The sequence below is a fragment of the Ornithodoros turicata genome, chromosome 1 (genome assembly GCF_037126465.1).
Source record: "Ornithodoros turicata isolate Travis chromosome 1, ASM3712646v1, whole genome shotgun sequence".
NCBI lineage: Eukaryota > Metazoa > Arthropoda > Arachnida > Ixodida > Argasidae > Ornithodoros > Ornithodoros turicata.
Genome location: NC_088201.1, coordinates 196,731,581 through 196,758,551, shown reverse-complemented (window position 1 = coordinate 196,758,551; position 26,971 = coordinate 196,731,581). Strand labels below are relative to the sequence as shown.

At 44.5% G+C, this 26,971-nt stretch overlaps 1 long non-coding RNA gene across 1 annotated transcript; it reads left to right on the top strand.

Annotated features, from left to right (window-relative positions):
* Positions 1 to 23,420: 23,420 nt before the first annotated feature.
* Positions 23,421 to 26,338, top strand: LOC135374811 (uncharacterized). Its single transcript, XR_010417125.1, has 2 exons — positions 23,421 to 24,164; positions 24,202 to 26,338. It is a non-coding gene; the product is annotated as an uncharacterized LOC135374811 (long non-coding RNA).
* The last annotated feature ends 633 nt before the right edge of the window (positions 26,339 to 26,971 follow it).

The following is a 26,971-nucleotide window of genomic DNA, read 5'->3' as shown; positions in this document are numbered from 1 at the left end:
AGGCTCGTGTTGAAATCAGGCAGGAGCTGCTTGCCAGAGGGAACGGGAGACGAGACGTGTGTCCATTGCTATGATGCCGAAAATAAAGTGCAGTCATCGGCTTTACAAAGACGTTAAGTAAATCCACATACGATAAGAACCACTATCAGTTATATGTCTATTGGTTTTGTTATCAACGTTTTTCTAATCCTGCATATCTCTTACCGGGTCGCATCAGCAGATCAGAGCTCTTCTCAAGAACTCCATCTCCTTTCCCAGGAGAGCAATAGAACGTTGGCTTATACACACTTCCTCCCCCGTCCTGGCTATCCCACACATGCCATTAACATTTACGCGTGTTGATGCACTCGCGGAAGAACCCAGATGAGCAGTCTGCTGAAAACGATAATGCACACCAGCACACGTTGCAGTGGATAGCCAGGTGAACACTGACAGCATTTTGCTCTGATGCTCATGTACTCTGAGTCTTGTATTGAGACACCTGCCGGTGTGCCCGATATATTTTCTTCGGCAGGACAGAGGGATACAGTAAACCACATCTTACACGGGTGAACTGTAATTTGTGTTTCACTTCTCAGGTAGACCGAGAAGACACCCTTTAACGCGCGCAATGAGAGCCAAGCAGACTCGCAAGACGAAAAGAGCGGGGGGGGGGGGGATTTATTGGCAAAAAAGAAAAAAGAAAGACATAGGGGGAAAGGTCAAGACGAGATTGTCGGGCACACGGCAGACCTGGACCGGTCCCTCTGAGAACTGAAAGACAATTGCATCTGATGATAGCAAGATATTTTAAATGAAAGTGTGTAGACTATTTGCACATTGTGCTTGTTGTACATAGTTTGCACATTTTTAGGTTCTTTAGATATAAACAGTTTGCATCTCAATAGTTTTAGATCTAAAAAACTGAGCAACCTTCATTGGGTAACTGTTGTTTGAACACCAGGCACTAACAACCACATCGAGGTTAACGTTGCAAAAACTAACATTGCTTCGTTTACGTGTAAGAGAAATTTTCCACTCTTCCGCTACATGTGAAGTGCTGAAATACCTCGGGTTAGTTGTGTCCGTGATCTTCGAGGCAGCTCCGAAGCCATACTGACGTCCCATGATCATGTCGCCGCAGTATGTCGTTCTGGTCTTCGGACACTGGGTTACTTAAAGGAACCGAAAAGTGAATATCAAAGAACTCCGCTGAAATCGCTTTAGTTTTTCTGTAATCGAATTTTCCATAATTGCATGTCCAGGGACCTAGTAGGAAACCGGGCAGTCTGTCAACAATTGCATGATCCCGCGCCATCTGTCGAGGACGCATGTAATACGCGCACATCCGGGCACTAATCCGGCGAAAACGAAAATGGCAGTGGGCATTTGTGACCAATTTTCTACGTTGAGAACGTCGAGCCTCTTGAACATGAGTGCGCTGGAATTCCGCATTCGAGAACTGTCGCTCACACAGAACTGTGGTTCGTGCGTTAACGTGCTGGAAAGTGTGTTTTTCGCAGCAGAAGATTCCTCGTCCAGAGATTAATCGGAGTCACATTCGTCCTGAGCAGTAGCTCACCGTGCCGTGAACATGGACTGCTTCGTGAAATTTCCATGTATAAGGGAGAAGCGCTTGTGTAAGCCGCAACAAGCGCTGTTTTTTCGTCGTGCAGGTGTTCATGTGTGAAATGCAAACCGACGGATACTACGGATGGATACTACGGTTTTTGCTGCCGAGAGATAGAGAATGCGTGTGAAAAGCAGACAGACAATTGCATCAGAACTACCGTATATTTCGAAATACTGTGCCTTGACACCGAAGTACTGCAAGTGTCATTTACATACATCCGAGAAACCGAAGAGCATGGCAACATACACGGCAGCGTCGTGTGGTCTTTACGCGCTACTTGAACGGAAAACTGGACGGAAAACCCTTATTTCTGCAGGAAATTCCGTTATACCACCTGTCGGCCATTCACAAGATGGATACGTGGTACTCCATAGAAAGTACTCCACTGGATCTCGATCTGCGTCTTGCATGCTATTAGGGATGCTTTCCCATAAGTGCGCTGATTTTTCTCATTGCTTTTTCTTTGCTGTCACAGCATATTATAATTACTAGTTTGTTCCTGGAGGGTTAAGTAACCTGTGGGCATAGATGTATTTGTAGGTTATACTCAAGTCTCAATTGTATATGTGAGGAGTAAGTAAGATAATTTTCCTCAGTGTCATTCAGCTGAACTGTGTTCATAACCTTTTAGTATACTTCTTAGTGACTACGTTTCCAAATGTCAATTAATATTTAAACCAAGATTGGGATTTAACACTTAATTAACTGTTTTTGTAAACGGAGTAACTGATTCATTATCACGTCACCAACTAATATTTGTAAAGGAGGACTGGAGGGCTGACTTCAAGTATTATTAACCCTTGATCTCGGTTCGAAGTTAATCAAACACCATTGGTGTGCATAGTACTCCAAAATGGCTAAATAATTTACAGCATAAGTTCTCTGTTACTGTAGTTGAGATGTACTTTTGTAAAGTACTTTTGACAGCCATGCAAATTGAAACTGACTTCAGTGTACACTACAAATGCATCGTAACATTTAATTGAAATATAATATAAGAGTAGAAGCAACATTTTGTCACAACTCAAACTATATCTCTCTTTTTTATTGTCCAGGGATTTAGGAAACAGAGTAGGACTTCCTGCCCTCTGATGTTTTGACATACTTGATAGAGTTGTAAAACTTGCAACAAAATAAACAAGAGAAGTATAAGCCGTTTCATCTTTCACTTTTGAATTTAACAAGCTAGTTATATTTTACCATTTGTGCAGTTTTGTATTCTCTGTTGGTGAAAAGATTACAGGGAGAATAATGCTGCAGATCCAACAGTGACTACACAGCAGATCCTACAAATTTAGGACCAATATGATGTGGTAACCTTGCACGGCTCACTACAGCAGTGACACACACTGAACAATTCCAGTAGTGGGGCTTAAAAGACAATGAACTTTCACTGTTTCAATGGTCATTCAAGTGTAGAGGATGCATCTCTAGAAAATTAATTCGCGTTCCTTAGTCATATAGCTACACCTCTTCACACAGGAAGTATTCTTCTACCACTCAAACAAGCTAGCAGTTCTCATCAGTTTCTTCTCCTACTGTTGACGTAGTACAGTCGACCCGCGTTTATCCGGACTTCATTTATCCGGATCCTGCGCTATCCGGACAAAAAAGCATGGGGACGGATTTCTCCCCATGTATTTCGCCCTCGTTTATCCGGACTTCAGCTTCCGGACTCGGACGAGAATTCCAGGGAACAGAAGTGACTAATACCCAACAATCGGCTTCATTTATCCGGTCATTGTCCAGGAATGACACTTTGCCCACACCTAGTCAAGCGAGGTCGAGGACCGTGGTCGTGGCCTCCTTTTTACTAACACAAAGGAGGTGTTGCTAGGAAGAATTTTCTCCCTTTGCATTTATTAACGTGCACGTGACACAAAAGTAATCCACCTGAGCAGTCTGGTCATTTCAGACTAAGAAGGTCCTCAACGAGGACCCCTGCGCTGCAATCATAGGTGACGACATCGTCAGTGTCGTCGCTTCTGATAGTGTTCAAGAAGAACCTAATAATGAAAGCGGGAATGTACCAGCTGTGACGGTAGAAAATGCGCGGGCGGCACTGAGAACAGCGCTAGTATTTTTCGAGCAACAGAACAATATTTCTCAAGTTAATGCCATTAGCAAAGGTTTGCAAGAACTGGATGCGTGTATTAGAATGAAACATATGACAATGGATAGTTTTCTGTGTAATGGTCAATAAAGATGTCCTTTTAGGATCACTCTGGATTTTCGTGTTTCACTTATCCGGTTCCCCCGCTATCCGGACATTTTCACAGGAAACGGAGCCGTGCGGATAAACGCGGGTCGACTGTACTAATGTTCTGCACCTGTCCAAAGACTCCATAAATGTCACAAAGTCTGCAACACCTAACAAATCTACTGCTTCCATATCTGGACTTTGCATACCTGCTTTCATCTATTTCTGTCATGTCAACTTGAGTGCCTGGACCACGCAATACTTAGTAGTCTGGCGCCACTTCAACACTGGAAAGCCCCTGAAATTAAATTTGTTGATGTTGACAATATTGAGTACGGGACAAGTAGGATAACATAAGTTAAATGGAATACGTCATCGTTATATTATAATTTATACATGTGTGATGTCTGTACATACCTAAGAGTTGTGTTGAACTCGTCACTACGGGGAAGCAAAACCACTGGTTACTGAACAGCAGTTTGCTTCGGACGCCTTCGCAATTCGCCGTCTACCAGGGGCGCCGGAACAGGGGGAGCAGGGGGAGCGACGACTCCCCCTCATTTACAAATGAGGTAGCACGGCTCCCACAGATATGTAAATTATGTTTGTAATTACATTAACATTATTTCCTCACTGACATATTCATACACACTACTTCTGCAATGTTAGTTTGGGTCTGCTGTACAAGTATGCACATGTCGTAATCTTCCGGGAGCGCGTTTTCAGTTTGTGTACCACCCCTGTATTGCCTGCATGAGCCCTCAAGGAAAATAAATGATGATGAGGATGATGGTGGTGGTGGTGGTGGTGGCATGTTTTCCGCTCCCCCAGTGCAAAAATAGTTCCGACGCGACTGCCGTGTACGGCATCTTCTTCGTAGTCATCGGCAGCAAAATAAGCTCAGCACACACGACACGACTGCTGTGTCTAATAGCCGAGTGTTTCGAACCACATTCGTTCTCGCGCTCACTCCTCTTGTGGCAGAAAACGAAGATGAACGAACATGATTTTAGCATCCCCGAACACCAAAACTACACCAGGCAGATGTAGGTATCCTGAATACATGACACAGCAGCCACGAACATGTCATCCACTTCCACTTACTATTTCGCGAGACCAACATGACCACCCACGACGTAAACAATAAACACGATAACACAGACGACCTTGCAGATGGCGCTGTGGATCGTAGCCTGTAGCGGCGAAGTAGCTGAATGCTTTATTAACGTAGACACTATGGAAGTGAGCGTCATTTTTAAAATGTCGTTTAGCTGTAAGATCCTGTGCGTCATCTTTGTTCTCTATAAAATTAGCTCTCACGTGGTAAGGATTGACCAATCCCTGGGAGCCCTGGACCGGAAACCACCGAAACCCAAGTTTCTCTTTTTCGCCGTTTGTTGGCAGCACCGTCCATGTTCCGGCAATGTTCAAAATATTTATACGTAAAAAATATGCCGAATTGAGAAGTAATGCTTTCTGTGTCTTATCAAACAATGATGTTGTGGGGGTTATTTTTCACTTGTCGGTCCCTTTAACTGACACGTGTCAAGTTTTTGGAACTCCCTCGGTTTTTGTTAAACTCTAAAAGGCGCTCGTTTTACCACAACTAGAGTATGCATCTGTTGCATGGAACGCTTTGTGCCTTAGTATGAGAAATCGCCTCGAAGCTCTTCAGAAATCATAGGTCGGCATTTTCCTAAGAATTCATTCAACATCACATCATGGTCAGTTTTCTGCAAAGCCCATCACATCACATCACCATCATAATCCATCACATCACAAGCCCATCACTCAACATCAACTTCAGACCAAATCATGTCATAACCCATCATTCAACTTCAACTTCAAAATTCATCACATCATAACCCATCATTCAACTTCAACTTCAGAATTCATCACATCATAACCCATCATTCAACTTCAACTTCAGAACCCATCACATCACATCACATCATTCAACTTCAACTTCAGAATCCATCACATCATAACCCATCATTCAACTTCAGAACCCATCATCGACTTCAACTTCAGAAACCATCACCGACTTCAGAGCCCGTCATCAGAATTCAACTTCAGATCCCATCGCGGCTTTGAAGTTGAATTCCTATGATGGGTTCTGAAGTCGGTGATGGACTTTGAAGTTGAATTCCTACGATGGGTTCTGAAGTCGGTGATGGATTTTGAAGTTGAAGTTTGTGATGGGATTTTGAAGTTGAATTCCTATGATGGGGTTTTGAAGTTGAATTTCTATGATGGGTTCTGAAGTCGGTGATGGATTTTGAAGTTGAAGTTTGTGATGGGGTTTGAAGTTGAATTCCTATGATGGGTTCTGAAGTCGGTGATGAATTTTTGAAGTTGAACTCCAACAAACGCCTACGTCGGGTGTGCACGGCTGCAGGATTACGACGCTAGCGTCCTGTTCGCCTGTGTTTGCGTAGGTCTCCTGCTAGTGGCGGCATAAGCGTAAACGAAGGAAGGGTATGCGATTTGGAGGGTGCGGTCAAAAGGTCAGCCCGCACTCGCTTGGACTTGGAAGCGGGGTGTACCAATGAAGGCGGAAAGGGAGGGATGCCACGTTTGACCTCCGCTGTTGCATGTGGATGGCGGGAGGTGTGTTGCTTGCGCGGTAGGATTGTTGCACAATGTTGCGCCCGCTGTTGACAGGTAAGTGAGCGCATAGTACATTGCGCGTTCATATGGCTTCGGACGACCGCTGACGGGGTTTTGAAGTTGAATTCCAACGAAGGCCTACGTTGGTGTGCAAGCTGCCTGCTGTCAGGGGATTACGACGTTGGCGTCTTCATCGCCCCTGTTTGCGAAGATATCGGGTAGAGGCGGCGAAAGCGTAAGCGAAGGAGGGCCATGTAGTTTGGAGGGTGCGGTCAGGCTGCTTTCGGTTGGACTTGGAAGCAGGGTGCACCAAGGAAGGAGGAAAGGGCGGGATGCAACGTGTGAGCTCCTCTGTCGCATGCGATGTGAACGGCGGTGGGAGGCATGTTGCTTACGCGGTAGGGTTGTTGCACAATGTGGTTACACATTGCACGTTTATGTGGCTTTGTACGATCGGCTTTTCTGCCGTGCCATTTTTCACTCATGATGCGTGGGTATTAGCTTCGACATCGCAATACATTGTTGCCTGTCACTCAGTGTTACATGAGTTCTTGTAACATGATGCTTATTGACACTGGAGATAGCCGTCATGAAGGAATTCAGCGACCTATGATTACCTTCGCTGGACATATACTCTAATGCTTTCATGCAATACACCATTGCAGTGGTTTATCCGGAATCCCAAGCAGGGGGCGTGGTCATTAATACAGCTACGTGATAACAGCTTTACACACACACAGTTTTTCGTAAGCGCAATGTTCTACCGATTTTTCGTCTATATATTCCGTCTTGCAATCGCTTACAAGCAGGCCCTGAGAAAACCAAACGATCTTTCCATGCTAGCCCGGGTGCAAGAGATTACGAGGTGCTACACATTTCGCAATCCAGATATATTCCGCGTACCCTATTCTCGATCTAACTATGACTTGCAGAGATTGGAGGTAGTCGTGCCCCGTCTTCTTAACTATATGCATCGTCTAAACATTGACATAGAACGGATTTCTTTCCGTGAGCTAAAGGTGATAATGTTTAATATTGACGCTGGGCTTGTGTAACCTGTATTTGTCTCAATTTTTGAGCGTACAGCCGTCATTGCCATGGATTAGAATTGTGTTCTGTTTTGCATGTTTGATGTGTCCTACTTGAGTTTTGTTTCCATGTCTTTTTCTCCGATTTTGTACAAAATGTATTATTCCTTTTTTGCCCTAACCCTCATCTTCTATAAGCCGAAACCAACGTGGCTTGTCTCCGGTTCTGTTTTTTTTTAACAGTTGCTGCTACTGTATTCCGGGGGCGAGGCTCCCCTCAAGCTTCCCTAAGCTTTTTGCCTCGCCTCCGTCCATCGTGTCTGTTGAACAATAAAGTGAAAGAAACACGTGTAATTACGATATGTCATTGCAGCCGAAATAGCAAGCCCCCTTTTTTGCAGGTGGTGTCGCAAAGCTTTTTTTTTTTTGCCTTGGGGGGGGGTTACAGGTGTGTAGGAGGGTCTGGATAAGTCATTGACGCCAAAAACTGAGAATCTGCCCTCGGAAAGGTGTAACCAATCGTATTCTTTTTACTTCGAGGAGATTATACAGACGACCGAGACGTTTGAATATATATACGCGTGCTTCCCGGTTGCAACAAATGAAAGCTAGGGAACCGCTCTGTTGGAGAGGGCCACCATATTGCCGGTTGCGAAATTCATGGTGTGGAAACGAAGAAGTTTCCAGGTTTTATTGTTAAAGGCACTCATAAACAACCTGCATTGGTCTACCTTGTGGTGCACACTTAATCAATACATAACACACTGCATTAGTAAAATGGGTTACAGTAGAAACGGTGAACCGATGGATTTACAACACACGAAAATGAAGCGGAGTTCACAAAAATGTCTGTCATGTATACGAGCGAGAGACGTTGCTGAAACGCATCATTAAACACGTTGACGGACTGTAGTGGCAACACTAAACATTGTCGCGACTTAAATGCCCGTTTTTTTTCTTTTTCTATCACATCACACCACTTAACAATGTAAAAAAAAACAATGTGTACGAATAGTTTTTTTTTGTGTGTGTCACAAGGCACATTTGTTTTGTGGCCCCTGGATTGAAAATAAGCTGACCCAAATGCATAGTCCCGCGTGGGAAAGTGTTAGCAGTAAACGTAACCTAACCGGGTGAGGAAATGCAAACGCAGCTACTTGTAGATTAACCTGATAGTAAAGAAACCAACATGGTGTTCTGGTAGCCCTATTAAGGTAAACGGCCGCTTAAATGTATAAATTCATTTGCTATAACGATTACGACAGATATCGAAAACTGAGCCAATTGTGGATTTTCTGTTCTTTCTCCTTTTCTTTTTCTATCTTTCTTTTTGTTTATTTTGAAGCACGGTATTTAAGTTATGATGCAATCCAACATTTTGTGTGTTTCGAGACCGGGAATTTCAATGCCTGTTTGACGGGTGCAATTTTAAGCTTCGGTTTTTAATGCTGTATTTTTAATCGCGTATTTCAGCGTGCACCCGGTTTATTGCACACGTTTATAGTCGATCTCAGTTGTCTAGCTACATAAACCCCCCCAATTATTGAACGTACAGTCGGTGTCAGTTGGCCCGCAGCTACTTGTCGCCAGCACACCCTTGGATACAGTGCTGAAGGCCGTTCTCGTGAGAACCTGAAGCTCGGAAAGGGGGGGGGGGGGTTAATCCACGGTCCGAACAAAGCTGTTACCTCTTCTATGCGTTGAAGAACACAAATTGGCTTGGGTCGCTTTCGGCGGCAGTGACGGTGAACCAGCCTTGGGAGGAAGATCCGATGTGCGTGCTTGTGTATGTGGTGTCAAGTTTAAAATTCGTTCTTGCTACCGCGACAGTATTTCGATGAGGCTTTATAACACACATGTTCAAACAACAACAACTTTATTTTCGGCCTTGGAGAGTGGGGAGTTTCATCGCAACGAGTTTCACGACTACCTCAGTGTGCAATTTACAACTTTGTTCTTCTTTCTTTATTTTTTTTCCGCTGTGACGACACCTTGCAGTGCGCACGTTTCCTGTTCGTTGCGCCTCAGAATACTTTTAACGCGTTCTGTACTCCTTAGAAGCAAGTCTACACAATTTAAATGGCAGTTCGAAAGCATGAAAGGAAACAAAAAAGAAGAAAATCCCTCACCGGGGAAGAAAAAATGTCACCGGGGAAGGGGTTGGCCTCGATATTACCGTTTGCGAAATCCCCGATGTCGAAACTCACGCTCTCAAAACAAGGAAAACCGAGGATAAAGAGCGATTCCTTCGTAAGATGGTATGCAGTGTTTAAAAGAATGACATCACTATTTAACCACTCAAATTTGCGAATTTTTTTTATGTCTGTCAAAGTCGTTTTAGCGAAAGAAAGCCACATTTTAGCGGCCGAGGCTTAGCAAGGCAGACATGACGAAACAGCACGTTGGTTAGTTTATTATTACGATAGTTCGGTGTTTGCATTTTCATGTCCAGGTTAGTCTAAGGTCGCTTTGGCAGTTTGCCGCGCGCGACTATGCATTTTATAGTCACACTGACATTTATTTGCAGTAGTTTATCTGTACTCCCTCATGTAATGGCCTCACAGCCCCTTGATATCTCAAATAAACAACTAAATACCCTGCGAATTTTGAGAGGCTAAATAGAGATGTCGCGCTTTTTAAGGGAGTATGCTGAAATAAACGCTTGAAATTGTAACATTAAGAAATTCACGCTTAAAGTTCCACCCATCGAAATCCTCACTTTGGAATAAATTATTTAAGAATTCACGCCTACAAACTCCACACTGTCAAAATAAATCATTGCGGCTTAGGGTGATTCTCTACCGTAGATCAATTTGCAGGGAGCGCGAACAATTGCTTACCGGACAATTGCTCACTACAGAACCGTTGAAGCCGGACAATTACTCACCGCCTCTTTCACAACACTTATGATTTTATTTCGCGTTTATGGCGCTTGATTTTTTTATGTTTGCTGAACTTATTTTTTGGGGTGTCCGCCCATTTGGTCGAACGCCGTTTGGTCGAAAACCGTTTGATCGAAAGCTGGTTGTGCGAAGGGAGTTCAAAGCTACATGCACTGTGTCGTCCGTACTTCTTTTTCTGTAATTTTTGACTCAAGCATCCGAAGCAGGCAATCCGTGTCCTCTACTTTTTTACCCCTTTTTCTATTCCATTTTTTATTCTTTCTTTCCTTTTTGCAAAGAGGGGAGACCCACTGGTTATCTGCAGACGTTTGTCATTCACGAACCAGTAGGAGACATACTGAAGAAAGTTGCCGCAGGTTGGGAGTAGCCGATAGTCTGTGCTTCTTCTGGGCACCCTTCTCATGCCTGCGAGATATTTAAAGGGAACGGTCTGAAATGGGATAGCCATATATGCGCGAAAGGCATTCGAAGTCTGTGGACTCTAAGAAGGAAATTTCGCCGTGGTACAGCGAAAGATATTAAATTAACAGTCATATAAAACTTAAATTGATCCAACCTTTGTATAGAGTATGCATCTGTAGTCCGGGATGGGATCCCTACATACGTACGCTATCAAAAAAAAAGAAGAGAGAGAGAGAGTACAAAGATCTGCTCCGCTGCTTCACTTGTCAAGGTTTCAAAGTATTCCTTCGGTTACATATGTTGCAGGAATCAAATTTTCGATTCACTCGCACACAGGAGCAAAGCAAATAAACTAATACTGTTGCATAATGTATTGCATGCATAGTCATTTTTTTATTTTTTTAATTAAAACTGTTAATTCGCGTATACTATACTACACGCAACTATGCAGTCGCATCTTACGCAGATCATCTTACCTTAAAATATCTCTCAAGGACTAGCGACTTTCGAGGTTACCGCTAATGTACTCTTCGGGGTCATCCAAGGTATCAGGCTCGTAAGGGTTGTAATACCGTCGCGTCCCCAGGGCCAGTTACAAACAAAACACACCAAGCATCAAAGCACACTCTTCTTTGTCGGCTTCTGGAGAGGAGTGTGAGAAACCGTGTGACGGTGTGAAACTTTATGTTGTTGAGTATCGTGGTTCTGCGAGAAGTGAGGGAAGGGTGAGAAGGTACCTTAACCTGGTCCCACCGTAAAGCAAGTAAGCATAAATAGACAACACTGCAAACGTTCACTTAGTTCACTCTGGATGGTTTTTACGAGCGCTCCACTTTGAGTATTTCGTTGTGTGCATCGCCATGGGGCCAAAGTCTACCGATCTTGACAAGCGACCGGGCTACAGCCTACCTGCAGACATAGCAGACAGCTATGAGTACGTCGGAACAACGAAAGAACTCAATCCAAAGACAGTCCTCCGATGCCTGTACTGCGGAGAGGAAAAGAGAGGAATTGGGCGACAAGTTAACACTTTTGTTCGGCACATCCAGGTACGTAGAATTCATTTTGTTTTGGTTTCATTACATAGTTGCAAAATTCGGTCCCCATGCTTCGTACGACTAGCCTGTACTCTGTATTGCCTGTATGAGCACAATGTACACTTCGCGGTGCATTTATACAAAACAAGCCTTACGTTTATCTTGCCTACTCCATTCTGTTTCATTCAGACTTAATAGATTACATTCCTGTAATAGATGGAATGCCGCGACATGCCGCTGTTGTTGATTGCTGTACATTTGTGTGCATTCCGTTGAATTAGGGCTGGTTTCATTAACGCAGGTCGTCCGGTTCCCAATATCGAAATTCATAGTCTTGAAACAAAGTAAATGCTAGATCGATCCGTATGATAATATACGGCGTTTAAAAATCTGGTAACACTGTTTAACGACTCAGCTTCACAAATTTTCAATGTCAGCTCAAGTCCTTCGTTATTCTATCGTATATTCTATCCTATTTCCGAATCAAATATAAATCAATGTTCGCATTCCGAACCGAATATATTTGAATGGTCCCAAAGCTGCACATGTAAGGCCGGCGGGATCCGGAAATAACGGTCCCGGAATAAATGGTCCCGGAAAAAAGGGTCCCGGAAAAAAGTGTCCCGGAAAGAAGGGTCCCACTGGCAAAAGGCGGAAAAAATGGTCCCGCAGGCAGGCGATATAGCTTTGCCATCGCTTAAACACACACCATTGGTGTGACAGTGATATATGTATTATATTTTGTGAACTCGGTGTATTATTTTCCTCTTTCTTTTTTTGCTTTGAATTTTTAGATAGATAAGTGCTTTATTTAGACATTCAATACATTACAAATTATAAATTGCGTAGTGAATTGCGCAGTAGTAGCACATGACTACCCCGCTTGATTAAAATTGCTACCCCAAAGTTGGCAGGAACTCGATCGGTACGGGACAGATCACATTAGTGCACGAATACGCTTGGATTTAGTCAAGAACAAAAACAGCGGGCAATTACATGTCAAACTGCTATAGTAAGACAGGAAAAAATGGTACCGGACCCAGCCGTTATTTTCTTTCTCCCGCACATTCTTCTGAATACTATTAGTACATTCGTGCATACCGTGCGTGAACAGTCTATGAACTAGTGCTGAAACAAGCCAGCTACCGATAGAGTTGTTGCCGACTTTGAGGTAGAAATTTTAGTCAAGCGGGGCAGTCAGGTCCTACAACTGGGCAATTCAAAGCAAGAAAAAAAAGAGCAAATAAAACACCGTATTCACAAAACATAATAACTATCTCTGTCTGAGGAGCATCATCTGTCACACCAAAGATGTGCCTTTGTGCACAAGCGATGGCAAAACCATTCCATGCCTACGGGACCTTTTTTCCGCCTTTTGCCAGTGGGACCCTTCTTTCTGGGACCCTTTCTTCCGGGACCGTTTTTTCCTACACCCAAGGCCGGCACAGGGAGGGCATAAAACAGAGCGCATGAGCATCCTCTGTGCATGATCTTGGGATAATTGTGAATAGTGTTTAATTGTGGACTTCTAGTGAACATGTGGATAGTGGACTTCTGAATAGTGAATAACGAACTTGCGAGTAGAGCACCTGAGAAGTAGTTTTTGGGGGTGGGGTGGGGTGAGAATTTTTGTCAGGAGTAGCAGAACAAGTCGGGAGACGAGTTTAATTTCTCCTTGTTTTTTTTTTTTTCTTACAAGCAAGCAATCAAGAGCGCATGAGCGCTATAGCATGTATACAGGGTGTCCCAGCTAAATGTGACCATATTTAAAAAAAATACATATCGATCACTTTTTCCGAGATGAAATCAATTGCAATATAGCATATGCTGAAGGGCACTCCCTAGGAGGGCATTAGCAGACTCGATCCTAAGGCAATGTCCTAATTAACTTTTTAATTATAAAAGCTACGAAGTGGTTCCAATGAGAACATATGATCTCTTCGGTCACCAGATACCAAAGCCGTTTTCAGAACAAAAACCGTTCGACAGATCGTTCGCAAAAAAATTCGTGAAGAATTCGGAACACCATTTTTTTTTCTTGTGGTGCGGGGATTCGAATCCGCGTCACCTCCAAGTCTCGACATAGAAGGCGATCATCCTAACCGCTACTCCACGCGAGCTGGTGCAGAAAAACGTACGTCCCGCTCTTCCCTCAAACCAGAAAGGATAGCTGTATCATCAGGCTTAAAATCTACAGGCACAAAATCTCCGCGTTCTGATTGCACGCCACTGAGTGTGACGTCGCGTAGGATATACTTCTTAGTATAAGAAGAAAGAAACAAAATAAGAATATCCAAGCTACGTGTGCACGTTGTATCAACAAGCGTGACCAGAGCCGTAGCGAGGCGAGTTTGCGCCCGAGGCAGGGCAAATCTGAAGCGTGCCCCCCCCCCCCCCCCGCTTCTCCCTCTCTGCCGTCAGAAACCTTGTAAACAAAGAAAGAAAAACTCCCATTTACACTGCCGAGACCGTAAATTCAAATTATCTTCATTCCTACTCTATACTGTCCAACCAACCTCCCAGGGCTTGCAGTTCGGCGCCCTCTCTGGCGAGGGCGGCTGCCCCTCTCGCTCACCCCTCGCTACGGCTCTGAGCGTGACAATTGATTGCAGCGTACTCTCTACGCGAAATTGTTTGAACTTAATATTACAGGATATGCCGCATGTAATAGACACTCTTTTCAGTGGAAAGTGGCCCAAGCTTTCTAAGTTAATAAGTGGTTAGGTAATTTATTTATTTTGAGCCTGGGGACTTCAAGACCGGCAGTATCGCAACCGGGGATTTCGCAACAATTCCACGCGCACCAAAAGTGGATGTTTCTCAGGGGACATTTCTTCCGGGAAGACTTTTCAGGGGATATTTCTTCCGGTGGCACTTTTTACGGGAACATTTTTTTCTGCTCCCGTGTTCTCCGACTGCGAGCGAGGAAGAATTGCAAGGAGAGCTTTGATCACTTGAACGGCTCGTTTTTGGGTTCTGTTTGTTTTTCTTAAATTGTAAATAACTGCGCATTATTTTATTAGGAATTCGAAGCGTGCTCTGGCAAAAAACTCGTTTCGGAAACTTGCGCTGGATATGCGCACGTGTGTGAGCAGTGAAACTCATTACTGGTTTCCACCTGTTGCAGCTAAAGCACCCCGAAGAATTTAAGCAAAAACAAGCATCGAAAAAGCAAAAGACACTTGATGACTCTGTTGCTGTTTTCCGGAAAGAAGCTGCTGAATCCGCAAAACTTGCACCGTCAGATGCCGTCCAGCAGAGATTTAACCGGCTACTTACTGAAATGATTGCCGTTGACGGCCTGCCTCTCAACATTACGGAACGGATTGGTTTCAAAAGACTGGTGCAATTTTTAATGCCCCAAATTAACCTTATATCTGCAAGGTCCATGGGTCGAAACTTGGACGACTTGGCGAAAAAACACGTCGAGCCAGCACTATCCAATGAGCTAGCTGCAGCCCCAGATAAGGGACTTCATTTCATTGTTGATATGTGGTCCAGCCGTACAATGGATGCTGTACTTGGCATCAAAGTGCAGTTCATCAACAGCGAGTGGAAGTTACGTAACGCGACTCTCGCATTCAAGTATTTTGCTGGCCACCACACCGGTGAAAACATTCGAAGGGCCTTCGAGGAGGTGCTGACAGAAAGAGGCGTGAAACCCGAGAAAATTGGCTGTATAGTAGCTGGCAATGCCTCGAATATGAGTAAGGCATTCAACATGGCGACACTATTCCCCGATAGTTGGCGTCTCGGCGACAACGGGGAACAAGTTCAAAGCCCCGAAGATTGCTCTGCAAGTGAAGTTTCGGTCAGTGTGGCACTTAGCCCCAGCAACAGGGTTCGATGCGCCGCGCACACACTTCAGCTCGCTGTGAATCACGCCTTAAGAGAGGTCGACGTAGCTCAGGAGCTGCTCATGATCATCAATAAAGTGATAAATTTCTTCAGAAGATCACAGCTGCACACCGCTGAGCTGAAACAACGCTGCGGTAAAGATCTTATCCAGGCTGGTGGCATCCGGTGGAATTCCATACTTGCAGCTCTGGACCGAATCACTGAGGTACTCATTGTTACACTGCTTAGTTCACGAGTCGTCTCATTGATTTATTTGAGGCACGCAGCTTCAGTTTAGTGTCTGTAATGCAGCAAGCTTACGAATTTTCAGGTTGTCGTGATGACCTCTAGTAGAGTTAGCTTTTCTTTTCCCAGTCGTTATGACTCTGATTAGTAGAAACAAAACTAAATCTCCGTTTTTTGTACCTTTATTCTCGTTCTCAAGTTAGTTACCCAATGTAGTTATCGAACTAAAGAGCAGCAAGATGTACACAAGGCGTTTGTGTGCTGTGTCGTTCTGTATGCTTTCCACGCGATCCCATTACCGTGATAATATAGCAAAGCAAACACTCGCTGGAATCAGCGCTCTTAAGTGTATACGACTGCTTAAAGGCTTTTCCGCTTCTGTCATCAGTTGAAGTAGTAGTGACACGTAATATAACGCTTCTACTACATTTACTGCATTATATGCTTGTTACAGGAGAGCGTTTTCTCCGCCGTCGACGCCATTCTCCAGGAACACGATGAAAGTCACCCAAGCAAAGCCATTAATATGGTGCCCCCGGTGGTAACTTTACCTCGACTGAAAGAAATGCGCGAGCTCCTCAATCCTTTTGGCATTGCCACTGATCGTCTGCAGGTTGACGGCGTCACATCATCAACGTTGCACTTATGCATCGCAACTTGTTACCTAAACGTTGCAAAACAGATTTGTGGCGAGTAAGTAACTGCTAGGAGCCTAAATAACAAGATGAGAAACAGTGACCAGAATTTGACCGCTTCTTTTGCAAGATATCAATGACCTTGTCAAAATGCAAATTCATGAGTTTTCATTTCACGTTCCTCTGTCTCACAGCTTTTCAGAACTTCAGTTCAAGCTCCTCAATCAGCTCAAGGACCGGTTTCGGGAACCGCTGGAAAACGATTACGTCGTTGCTGCTAGCGTGTTGAAGCCGAGGCAGAAGCTGAGGTGTTTCCAGGCTAGTTTTGCCCCTCAGCTCTCAAAGCCGACAGCTCATGAGGCCAAGGCAACTGTTATGGTCCTGCTCCAAGACTTATGCAAGGTATGGAGCTCTATAAGCACTGTTATATCGTATTCGTTAATAGCGACATCACCACCAGCTCTATACTGATGAGAAAGTATGCATAGCAATTACTTCTGTAATGGCGCACGAAAGGCAGGGCTTGCCTGTAAAGTATATTCGATTTTTACCATCGTGAGCCTTTTATCCTTCGCTTGTTTCTAAGTTTCACATTGACTAAGATGATTGTCTTTTCGCGTGTACCGTGTGGGTGTCCCGCCCTGCGTCATAGTGATTCATTTATTGTTATAGGTGATTCTCAAATAATAGTTATCCCCGAAATGAGGTACAAGACTTACAGTGTAAAATGTAATGTATATTGGCGGCAAGAGCACTGTCACACTCACAGTATCGTATTTATTTTCATTTGAGGCCCTGATGTCTATTACTTCTTGAGTCATAGCTCCAGTGCGAGCTTGATACATAGTATGCTGTGCTGTGTGGTTTCTTCTGATTCTCGCTACGATTCCACAATAGGACCCTGAACCCCAACCGGGGCCCTCACATGTTGTGGATGCACCACTACCTTCCGGGAGCGATGAAGACCCTTTATATAGCTTGCTGGACGATGCGAGCCCAGCAATTGTATCTCGAGAGGACAACGAGTTAGAGTTATTCCTGCAAGCGCCCTACAGCTCCGAGGATCCCCTCGCATACTGGGAAAAGAACCGGGCAACATATCCCCAGCTTTCCCAGGTTGCTGCTGTGTGCTTTGGGGTTCCTGCGTTATCGAGTTCTGCTGAGCGACTGTTTTCCATTGCGGGAGCACTGCAGAGGGCACGCCGTTCATCACTATGCCCAAGGACAATTGAGCACCTCATACTAGTTGGAGAGAACGTGGGGCGCAAACTCAAGTAAAGACTGCAAGGAGCCTGGAACCAGCAATTTATAGTCCGTGAAAGTGTTTTTCTTCTCGATCTCTCTTTCCTGATCTGTGAATAAATATGCCCATCAACACGGATTACAACAATTCCCACTCTTGCCTGTTCTTATTTGATATTTGAAACAACATCTCGTCATAATCACTTGACTGAAGTGTTCGTCACTTTTAGAGGTAAATGTGCCAAAGTATCGTGAGCAAAGCTAGAAATTACTTTCTATTTCGCTTCATGTCCAAGCAGGCAGAACGCGCAACGCGGACTCCTGTCTTCTTATTTTGCCGTTGAGAAAACCGACAACAGTGACAGCATCCCTTGCACGTGCGCGGCGCCAGCCTGTTTGCTGCGCGTTGTTGCTGCGCGATGTACTGAATGTACGCTACGCTGCTACCACGATTCCGACGTGTTTCTGAGTCACGTCGCAGCAGAGGGTTCGTTTTTTTTGTTACGTGTGCATTTTTTAATGTGGGAGGTGATAAGGCCACACTTGGCAAGGTTCAAGGAAATGTGCTCGGAAAGCACTCGCAGAACTTGGAATTCCAATTCTTGGTTTGTGCCCAATTGACGAAGTATATTCGGACCTTCGCTCCTAACTTAATTTTGGCATGGTAGCGAGAACTTTCATTTATCACTTAATTTCATTTTCAGAACTTGAAGGTTGTAAGTTTGTTACATAAATAGCGTATGAATAGCGTACAAAAATGACGTAACCCGTAACTAGCAACATTTTGTGGTACCGTAATTAACTTCCCCACCTCTACTGAAATGTACTTTATTGGTGATGCATACCTAAGAAATAGCAGCTGCGTGTTCTGATGGAACACTTGTGTCCGATGGATGCTACACGCATGCGGAACAGATAATTCCCAAAAACATGAACTATGCACCTCAGATAAATAAGAGACATATGGTGACTCCCGTGTATTACATTTAAAATAAGAGACATCTACCCACACACAAAAAAGAGAGAACAAATGTCAACCCGATTTTGTCCTATTTGGATCCCAATCACACAAAGTAAAAAAAAAACGAAATCCACGAAGACACAAAATAAGTCTAGTAAAACCAAGTCGTCAGCACGACAGCAATCTACCGTCGAATAGTAAAACGCGCATACGCGACCGAAGGTGAAGGCTGAAAAATGCGTGCAAAATGTATTATTCCCGTGAGAATTTTTCACGCTGAACCACACACATTTTTTGATTTTGTGTGGTTCACTTGACACACAGACTTGATTTTGCAGGGTGCGCATGTAATCGATATTTCTTTCTGGCACTATCTTGTGCCTGCTCAGGGCATGGCATGCATTACCGCAAGAAGAGTAAAGATACAGACAGGCCGCTCGTGAAGCCATACTGCAAAAATACGCAATGGACAAAAATCGTCAGGTAAAAGCACGTCGCATGAAAAGCAGAAATACCCATCGAATATATATGTATATATATATATATATATGTGTGTGTGTGTGTGTGTGTATACGCACGTTATAGCTGTAGGCGAGCAAAATGAATCAAACAGAACAACCGCAACGTACCCGCGCTACTGAAGAACGCCAAATCACCTCTCCATCTAATCTACCGCTTACATTTGCAACCTACAGTTGCCTCCAGCTACATAACATTACCCTCCCCGCGCCCCACTAGCGAGAGAGTAACGCGTTCAAAGCACTTTCCCTCTCTGCGTCCACCAATACACAACGAGGGGGGAGGGAGTCCGCCAGGCATCTGCAGTGCAGGCCCATACGCCCACACCAGACACGAAACGCGAAGCGTTTATGTTCGCTCGGTGCACTCCAATACACATTTGCCATTCACTCCGCAATCCGTTCCGCACCCGTTCGCACAAGTAACACTGTAACAGTCACGACACATGGACGTCAGACATCGGCTAAACATTGCCGGCTTCAAAACCTATTATGAAAACTCCGCAACCTATCATCATCTTCAAAATCCATCGCGCAGACTTCGCCTTCAAAACCATCGCGCTGACTTCAAAACCCAACACACTGACTTCGACTCCCAAACCCACACACGCTGACTTCAACTTCAAAACCCATCACGCGGACTTCAACTTCAAAATCCATCACGCGGACTTCAACTTCAAAACCCATCACGCGGACTTCAACTTCAAAGCCCATCACGCGGACTTCAACTTCAAAATCCATCACGCGGACTTCAACTTCAAAATCCATCACGCCGACTTCAACTTCAAAACCCATCACGTGGACTTCAACTTCAAAACCCATCACGCGGACTTCAACTTCAAAGCCCATCACGCGGACTTCAACTTCAAATCCCATCACGCGGACTTCAACTTCAAATCCAATCACGCGGACTTCAACTTCAAAACCCATCACGCGGACTTCAACTTCAAAACCCATCACGCGGACTTCAACTTCAAATCCCATCACATCACATCATAGCCCTTCATTCAACTTCAACTTCACATCACATCATAACCCTTCATTCAACTTCAACTTCAACTTCACATCACATCATGGCCCTTCATTCAACTTGAACTTCAACTTCACATCACATCATGCCGTTCATTCAACTTCAACTTCAACTCCACATCACATCATCCCCTTCATTCAACATCACATCATTCCTTATGAGGTGATGGTGAATGAAGTCGGTGAAGGCCATCATGAATGAATTCGCCGACCTATGTCAGAAATGTGCCCTTCACTTTGCTCCTAACTTCAGCTCCGCGGTACCCCTGTCTTTGATTCGTTCGACTACCCGACTCTCTGAAAACACTTTCGACTCCTCCTCCTAACATCGTGGCGTCAAATTGCTGATTCCACGTCCTTTACATGTGTGCATTGTTAGCTCCCCATTCTTGCTAGGCCGCATAAATTTCCGCTAGTCTTGTGGTGCCCCTCGCAATCCTCCGTCATTTTATGTACAGAAAACTAGACCATATGATCCACTCGCACGCTGCCAAATTTCGGAAAATACATGGTCGTCCTTATATCCTATTTTTTTCCTCATACGCTGAATTTAAAAGTGATATGCACATTATTTACCTTAACTTTTGGTGCATTCATCTGCTTCTTTGCTCTTGCTGCTTTCACTATTATTATTTAGTAACCTTTGCTTCTCACCATCCCACTGTCTCATGTTTTGTTTCAAATATTGCGCCTGTTCCCCAATTGCCGTTTTCCTCTATTATGTCCCTCATATGTACATCATTTGTATGCATGCTCATTCTTTCCCACCTTCATCCGTTTGAATATTGTATTTTTGCATTTGCATTTCACATATAACGTCGTTCTTTGTATCTTTGTCAGGTGCGGCCACCAAGTCCGCGTATTGAAGATAACCGAAACCCTATTGCGGATAGGAACCTGGAGGTTGTGTCACAAACAGAGGTCAAATGGAGGCCGAAAGGAATAAGAAAGTTGGTGAAACTCGGTGAAGTCGGAGGAAATTACAGAATAGTCAGTACAAGGTTCATGTTGAAAGGTTACACCTTCGAGCTAGAGGTTACTGCCGAGGACAAGGATGGAAAGCCGCATCTGGTGGCTGTGCTACACCTGTGCCCCGGTTGCAATGACGATAACCTGGAATGGCCATTCAATACGCCGTACACGATAACCCTCTGCCACCCTCATGACGAAGACTATAGCATCCCGGTAACTGCTGTATTCGGCACCCATACCCGTACTTCCTATGTGAGACCACAGGGTGGCCGTAATCCTGGTGTTACGTTCTCCTTCATACCGCTTGTAGGATTTCAACGGCGCCACTATATAATCGACGATGCCCTTTGCTTGTCATTGAAGTTGTACGCTTCAGTTCAATAATACACTATACGATAATGCGTCAAAAACCCTCTATATGATAAGCTGAGTAGGACACTTTTATTGTAATGTTTTCCAATGTTGCAGAACGCACGTGTGGTCTGTCCTACACCAGTGTTGTAGACATATAGAAACAAATAAACAGAACACATTTGAGTATGACAATGAAAAAATGGCTATGAAGCAAGCGAGCTGGTGAAGATGATGCATAATGTAAAACCCCCGAGACTAGGGAACACGAAGGGACAGACACAACACGAAGTCTCACATTTGGGTAATCCACAATGACGGTACATGGGCAACCGATGTAAAGGCTGGCAGTAGCGTTCGGAATCCGGAGCCGTTTCTCATTCCCAGGATTTCGGAATTTCGAAATGTGGATCCCGGAATCCCGGGATGGGATCGGGATTTTTTTCGAAACTATACCCAGGATGCCTATATGACCGTGTCCACTTGCACAACCATGCTATCACAAATTTTGATATAGTTCACGTCTTCTGTCATCACCACGGAAGGTTCGAAAGGAAAAGAGCGCAAAAAAAAAAAAAGAAAAAAAAAGGAAAGAACTCTTCAGTGGGGCAAGCCTGCGTATTACATGAAGTATTCGCACCGTGCCGCGGCAAACGAAAGCAGATGTCTGTCTTCCTTCCCTTTATTGTATTCCTTGAAAGTCCCGGCCTGATGGACTCCCTCTAAGACTCCGTCAGCGCCGTCAGCATCATCCTCATCACCACCCTCTCGTTTCCCCCCAATAGCAATGGGGTATCATTCTGCTCAATGAGCGGAAGTCATCCCCATATAATCGTCATCATGTATCTCCCTCTCTCTCTCGCACCGTGCCTGCATGTCAACTGAAATGCCGCAATGAAATCTGTCTCTTCTTGTCGTCTGCTACGCGATACCTTCTGGCTGCGTCCAGGATATTTCCCGCAGTTAGTAGTGCACGAGAAGATCCACACTTATGATGTACAGCAATTCTAGCTACGCAGCCGCAAAAATGAATGACGTATTTCGCATCATTCGCTGGAGTATTCTGGGGAATGCCACTTGTGTGAATACATGGTATAATGCGGTTTGCTCGTCTTGCCTTTTATTCATCCACAGTGACTGTTGTGTTCTGGTCTGAAGCAGCAGAGTCTATAATTCTCTGAAAAGTCTGTCTCCATTTTCTCTCTCCAAATTTCAAATATACTTATTCGTGAGGATTAAGAGAACAAAAGAAATATCCTGTAATATTTCTTGTTGTAGGATTGGAAAACTCCTTCTGATTTCATGGGGGTTTTATGCTACTTGAGGGCTGTTTTCCTCTACAGCTTGCGTAGTTTACATGTGTCAGCAGCTAATGTCGTTGTAAAGTGCCGTGGACGACTAGGTTGGTGCGTTTCGGATCGCAAACAATATTTTTTTCAGGAAGGGACGCTTGAAACAAAACGTGAATCGGAACCCTTCTTTCCCTTTCACTCGTACCACGGAATATTTGTTGTCAAAAAAGCCGAAATTTATAATCTCGAAATCCCGCGATTTGGACTTGCCAAATGCTCAAATTATGCTGAAATCCCGGGATTTCAGGACCCTGTGGTCCCGGGCTTCGAACCCTAGTAGGTAATTGTCTACAACCAGCCTTGTAAAAGAATCACGATGGTTATGACAATATCGAAAAAGTTTGATTCACTCGATTGACTTTGATTTATTTGATCTAAATCAACTTTTGAGCAGGCATTTGGTTTGGACTACGAACACCACTCCTGTGAAAATCTTGGGAGTAAACCCTGATGACACACTTTAAAAACAGTACTTCACCGCATAGCTCGCCGTACGCCGACCATTTCCACGAATGATAGCATGATCGCTTTTGATTCGAAAGTAGACCAGGGCGTGGCAATTTGGATATATGATTGCCACAAAGAGGCATACGCATCCATCTCTCTTCGGATCGCAAGCGATAACCCAATAATTCGTGGCGATGGTTGGCGCACAGCGTGCTATGCGGTGAAGTTCTGTTTTTAGAGTGCATAGACTGCACAGAAGTCGCTTATATAGCTGACGCAGAGCAGTAGAGATGGAAAGAGACACGCTTAGAGTTCCACAGCGAATATCAATCACCGTTGCTAAGCCGGAACAAATGAGCTGCTACACAGCACTTGGAACATTAGAAGCTAATTTCCTTACAAAATGTCAAGAGGTATACATGCAGTAACTTGAAGGCCTGGCCAGGCATTTGAACGGCACATTTCTAGCCAATATCGTGCAATACAGGTAGAAAGGCACTACGTAACTAGATATTGCAATGTACTGGACACATCATTTGTTACTACGGAGTTGTCACCGGTTATGGGTTATGAAGTGGAGGATATCCCTTTAAAGGAGCACTGAGGTGACCCCAATTTCTTTTTCGATGCAGCGCGTTCGCCAAGGAACAATATGTGATCATGTTCTTAATGGAGACACCTCACAGTGTTATCATAATTTTGATGTCTGACTGCCTGAAGAGGAGACGCTATGCTTCAATAAGTACCCCGTGCGCGCAGTACTTCAGGGGACATGGTTTCGGGCTCTTGGTGAAGAATTGCCGTGGGGCACCACGCTAGCAGACATGCTAAACTCGAAAAGAAGCCAAATGTGCCAACGATTAGCGACGCATCCTGGTAGTTAGAGGTAGCTCCCATTGCGGCCGTTAAAAAAATACTTTTCTGCGGAAAATGCGGCTCCATCAACCATGCTATGCTGTAGGCTCCTCAAATACCAAAGTGGTCCGGGGCTTTATTACCTCCACAGCCCTAACACGCCCTTAAGGGTCTTCCGCGCCAGAACAATCTCCCACATACCACGAAAGACTTGACGCCTTTTGCTAAGAGCTAGGAAATACGGATGATAAAGGTGTCTATCATGCCAACTGTTCGATCCATGCGAAGGTCACGGCGACACAAGAGAAAGTTCGAGAATTACCTTCGTCAGCTCATCCACCTTTTCTCTTTTCTTTTGTGACGTGAAAATTTTTCTAATTTCGGTTTGGTCGCCAGGTCAACAATTTACGGTGAAACGAAATTATGCAGTACTTCATGACGATTCCTGACGCGATAAGTCTGTGATTAAGAAACCATTAGCAATCAACTGGCTAAATCCAGATAGGTTACACGTGTAAGGCTCTAGCTAACAGGTCACTGCAGCGGCTGACGCATTCTGGCGGGTGCGTGCGAGATTATACGGAAACATAGGGGTACGTACACCTTGCCGGCAGTCTATCTCGCGAACGCGTAAAACTAGTTTGTCGATCGAGGCATCTTTCGAAAGCGCTTGAGAAGTTCTACCCGGACCTTAAGCGATGTCCGATTCAACGAGAAGAACACAAATTTAGTAAATCTGCAAATTTGAAAATAAAATTTTCGCCAGAATGACGGCGTATAGAAAACTAATATATGATCAGAGCCGGGGGAAACGGCAATCCGAAGAAAGTGCGGTTCGAGAGGAACAAACAAAAAAGCCCAAATTTCCCAGAGTCCAGCACCGAGCCATCGAGAGAGCTGAGAGAGCGACGAAGATTAGCGGTAGAGGCTAATTCGGCAGCCGGCCCTCATAGCGAGTCCGTACTCTCAAATAATATATCACACAACTAATGGAATGAATAAATAAATAAACACTTGCATTTCTTCCACTAAGATCCCGCAAAGTAGTAAAGGAATCGCAGATTGTGACGTTTTCACGTAAAACACTACGGCTCCGACCAGACTGAGCCCGCCCCAGTTTTTTACGCTTTCCGTTACTGTCAAGTGGAAGCAAACACGTGACGGTTAATGCTCGTTGTGTGTGCATAATGAGTAAGTGAAAAATAAGATAAAAATTCAGAGGTACACATGTTCAGTGTACATGGTATTGCCCCTCTAGCTTGTCCCATGTGGGTAACAGAAGTTTCAGAGCTGTGAAAATGTCCAGATATATTGATCATCTTGCACTGCAGTTTGAACCGACTACACCACCTCACCAACTACACTCTTAGAAAAAAGGGTGGAACAGTTACACATTTTAGGAGATAATGGTTATCGCATATGTTGTGCCTAAAATGTTGCACAGTTCTACCTGCTACTTACGAATGATAGGGCTACCGCTTTTGATTCGGCGAGCGTGGGGGAGTATGCCTTCTTGTTGCAATTTGGATGTAGGATAACTGCTTTTATCACCGTTTTAGACCCTTATGAGACACTATGTTGACCTAGGTGGTAACTATTTTCACACCCTTTTTTCCTGGAGTGTAGCCCAAGGCAAATCACTGTTCAAGTTTTATGGAAAAAGCTCAGCGTAGAAGTGTGAAATTTTCATTTATTTTGCATCGTGCTGCTAATTGTCGGTACCTGTCGCTGCTGCTTAATAAAATGTGTTCTCAATCTGTCTGTATCATGCTTATGACATTCTAACTCGACGATATAGCGGAAAGCACGTTATTGCCCCATACGTTCATTTATTAATCTATTTGATCTAGGTTGTCTCGCGACGCACCCCCAATAATTATTATTAATAATAATGTATTTCTCTATCCGTTCTTCCTGCATCTGTATGTAGAAATTTTTGGCGATCTGTCGCTTAAAGATTGCATTGATCACCACTGGTGATATTTGTGGTCCTGTATAATATCACAAAATTTTTCAGTCTGTTACTAAGTTGTCCATTTCATTGTGTATTTTGTACGGCAAAAGCTCGATAATAAAATGAAGCCCGTGAAGCCGCAATTGATATATGTGCCGAGTTTCAATGAATTATCGTACATGAAACTTTCTTCGGTAGCCATCCGTGAGCGATAAGATGAAATTGATAGCGTAGTTAATAGAATGACAGTGTGGCTCTTACTGTACGATCAGGGAGGTGTAGCTTACAAACTCCTTGCATAAGATATGATTGTCGATGTATGGGGGTCTCAACACTCTAGTTGCGATTTCCTGATAAATGACACTGCTGTGGCAAAATACAGGGTGTTTCACCTAAGCTGTGTGTGGAAACCTACGTTCCCACAACCTCGGGGCGTCAGCCCATCCGTTCCGTCCGCGAAGGAAAGAGGAGCACAACCAGAAATTCAAACAAACATACAAGGTTTATTCACCTTTCAAGATATGGTATCCAGCCCGCTCTGCGGGACCCAACAACAAAACAGACCTTCAGGAGCGTTCAGCTCCTTTCTAAACCACCGTCCCGGTTACGCGCCCCTCTGACATACGGCATGTCGCTCTGATGCTCCCTCTGCCGTAGAGAAGTGGCAGCGCTGCCCCCCCCCCCCCCCCTCCTACAGAGTCTTTAGGTCGTCGCTGAGGTCGACGATGGCTTCATCCGCGGTTGAGCGAACTGGTCGAGGCGGCCTAGGGGTAGTGACTC